A 3,834-nucleotide genomic window follows, 5' to 3' on the forward strand; every position below is an offset into this window, starting at 1 on the left:
GGAAATACAATATGAGAAACTCGGTCATGGGGGTACTCACTAGGACAGATAGACCCTGGAGGAGAACCTTAAATGGCTTTTTACAACTCAAAGTTTATAGTTTTTCATGAAGGGAAGTCTAAGAAGGAACTCACTGAGGAGGAACCTGTAGGCAGGAACTGAAATAGAAGCCATGGAATGTTGCTTACTGAGTTGCTACCCTGGCTTTTTCAGCTTGATTTTTCAAACAGGTTAGGACTCCAGTGAAGTGGGATCCTGTATATCAATCCAATGATGAGATTGCCTCACAGACTTACCTCATGGAAGCATTTTCTCAAATGAAATTCCATATTCCTAGATGAGATGAATTTATCATATGTTATTCTTAGTTAATGTTCTATTCCTTTAAAGAGAAACCATGTCCAAGGCAACTTATAGAAAAGAAACTTTGGGGCTTGCTTTTGTTTCAGAGGTTTGGTCCATGATCAACATGGCCAGCCTGGTGTCATACACACATGGCATTGGAACAGTAGCTGAGAGGAGAGCTCAGATACCCACTGGAAAGCAGGAGTCAGAGAGAGAGAGTGAGACTGGGCCTGGTGTGGGCTTTTGAAATCTGAAAAGCTACTCCCAGTGGTAGACTTTCTCCAATAAGACCATACCTCTTAATCTTTCCTAAACAGTTCACGAACTGGAGACCAAATATTAAAATATATGAGCCTATGAGGGCCATTCTAATTCAAACTGCTTCATGGCTTGTTTACTACTACTACTACTACTAATAATAATAATAATAACCAGGATACCCTATAATCACAATAATAGCCAGATTAGCAAGATATCCCTAATGATGTCACTACTGTGGATAAGCAACAGCTAGTTCACCTTTTTAAGGCCTGCATAGTAGAAGAGAATTCAAGTTTGGTCCTATAAACCTAGTCAGATACTTGTGACTGGAGAAGTCATATACCTCAGAGAATAATCTACTAGTGTCATTTTTTCTAAACCAGTATAATTTCTAACTATATTTTAAATATGTAACCTTGCACCCACAGGCAAGTATAACTTTCACCCTTATCAAACAATCTTTATTTCCACAGTAGATGGAGGCTACAATGGAGAAGCACAGTTTTCAAAGTGCAAATAATAAGTGACCATGAGTTTCTCTTGTTAACTTGGTAAATCAACAATGCAACCCTTATTGCAAAGGCTAAGGGAAAAGTGTGGAGAAGAAAGAAGGAAGATTTAAGTGCCTGAGGACAAGGAAGCCTGCATCAAAATAGTATCTTTTAGATATGACATGAATACTCCATCCACGAAATCTCAGTAATATAGTTGCTCAGCCAAGATCAGTTCTAAACACATGTACATAAGATCAACAATTAGTGAACACAGCAAAAATTGTGACTCTGTTTTAGTTTTATCCTTAAAGACTCACTCCGGGTATGTCCAGATGAAGCCCTTGTGACTTTATTTTTATGTCTTCTGAAGTTGAAATTATTTGCCAAAATTTTCAGCCACAATTTATTTATTTATTTATTTACTTACTTACTTACTTACTTACTTATTTATTTATTTATTTTTTGGTTTTTCGAGACAGGGTTTCTCTGTGGTTTTGGAGCCTGTCCTGGAACTAGCACTTGTAGACCAGGCTGGTCTCGAACTCAGAGATCCGCCTGCCTCTGCCTCCCAAGTGCTGGGATTAAAGGCGTGCGCCACCACCGCCCAGCTTCAGCCGCAATTTAAACATGGAATGAGGGAGAGTTTCCAAGACCTATGTGCTCACGTTACAATCCTTAATGAAGATGCAGGACATAAAAAGTGCAAAGGCAGATACCTCCATTAAGAGTATATTGCTGTGAGTAAAAAGCTTCTAAGCATCTTTCTTTTGCTTCTCACTCATCACAGGGATGTTTGTAATGTTAATTATAGAACAGCAGTTGGAATACTCTTTGCCACCACTTGGTGTTTGAGATGAGGACAGCAGGAACCTAGCTAATCTCATTTAGCAAGGACACGGGTCCAATAGCTTTCAAGAGCAATTCTTTCACTGAAAACTGCAAATAGTGTTCTTTATAGCCACAGTGGGGTTTTTCTCCCTGATACTTCCACCCTAAATTGAGCTTTCACTTTTGTTTTCTTATTTATATTCACATCTGTACTCTTTAAGCAGCAGTCATTCCTTTGGGTTAAAAAGTACAGTCTACATATGTGACAAATATCACCAGGTATAAAATGCCTGCCAGTCTAGGGTCGCAGGGGAGCACAGGCCAGTGTAGAAAGATGAGTTGTCCTTTTCTTCCTCTGTTGTGCTTCGGTATGTACTCAGAATGCTGTGCTAAGTAGCACCACAAGGGGGGTTGTAATATAATATTCACAATCGTTACTTTGAAAGAAATTGCATTTTAATTATTGTAATATTTTGAAGTGAACATGCAATATGGGTTTCATGATGATGTTTTCATAAGTACATGACTTTTACTATTATACGTTCCTTATAAACTATGCCATAACCTTATCTCCTTTTGTTTTGTCCTTTGTTACTTCTCTTTGCTAGTCATATTTTTGAGGAGAAGCATATCAAAGTTCACATTTAGTTTTATTTTATGACATGGTATCATTGATTTGCCTAAACTGCACTGAACTCTCTCTGCGCCCAAGAAGATTTTGTACTTGTGATCATCTTATCTTAAGCTCTTAAGTATATGCTATTGCAGCTCTTCATGACTAAATATGGTTCACTGTATGCAAGCTAGAAGTGAGACATTTAATGTATGGGTGTGTCTATTAGCAGAAAAAAAAGGGTAACTAGGAATCAGGTAAATTCACTGGTTAGAGAAAACCATTTAACATACATCCTATTATATAAAGAGCTCCAGATAACACACAGTTGTGTCTCCCTTAACCAGCATGAATCTTAGGGTAAGAATTTCCTTCACTTCTTCCTCCAGGGCCTCAGGAATTAGCACGCTGTCTTATTTGTTTGAGGTAACAACTGCACAGTAGGAAAAGAGACAGATCCAGAGAAACGCGGGGCGGCCGCCAACATGTTCCAGGGCGCGGACGGCCAGGCTGGCGAGTGGGGCTCCAGATCCATGAAGCCCCCAGGAGTAGAATCGAGCAATCTTTTTGGAAGTCCAGAAGAAAGTGTTCCTTCAAGCAAACCTAATAAGAGCATCTAATATTTTTGGACCAACTGAAGAACCTTAAAACATACCGAAGAGTACAAATCCTCCAGGGGGCAAAGGAAGTGGTATCTTTGATACATCAACTCCTGTGTAGACTCGACAGCGACTGAACCCACCTGGCGGGAAGACTAGTGACATATTTGAGTCCCCAGTCACTGCACTGCACCCCTGGCACACCCAAACAAGCCCAAGGATCATGTTTTGCTATGTGAAGGTGAAGACTCTAAATCGGACCTGAAAGATACAACAAACTCACCCAGAGGAGAGCAGAGCGAGAAGGGAAGCTCAAAAGAAGCAGACGATGCCAAGATACCAGAGCCTACACCTACAGTTGACAGTCATGAGCCCAGACTGGGACCACAGCCTCAGTCCCACAACAAGGTCCTGAACCCAGAAGGAGGCAAATCCAGCATCTCCTTCAATTGAAAGGCTCCTCCTCTGCCTGTACTCAGACCAGAAACTCAGAGATAGGGTATTGAAATGTTAGTGCTTCCTTTAACCCAAATGAGTCGGGGTGGGAGAGGGGTTGTCATGCGTGTGGGGTTGCCTTGATGCCTTTGGAGGAAGGACTGTGCCTTCCAGACTGCCAAGATACACATCTGTGGGGATAAAGTGGGGCGCTCTTACGCCTCCTCTGTAGTTGTTCTGTGTGGAGCAGTAGAATTCT

The 3,834-nt window shown here is 40.9% G+C and overlaps 1 pseudogene; it reads left to right on the forward strand.

Moving 5' to 3' along the window:
* The first annotated feature begins 3,026 nt into the window (after positions 1-3,026).
* Positions 3,027-3,593, forward strand: LOC130868413 (jupiter microtubule associated homolog 2-like; annotated as a pseudogene).
* Positions 3,594-3,834: the final 241 nt, after the last annotated feature.

This window comes from Chionomys nivalis, chromosome X (genome assembly GCF_950005125.1).
Source record: "Chionomys nivalis chromosome X, mChiNiv1.1, whole genome shotgun sequence".
NCBI lineage: Eukaryota > Metazoa > Chordata > Mammalia > Rodentia > Cricetidae > Chionomys > Chionomys nivalis.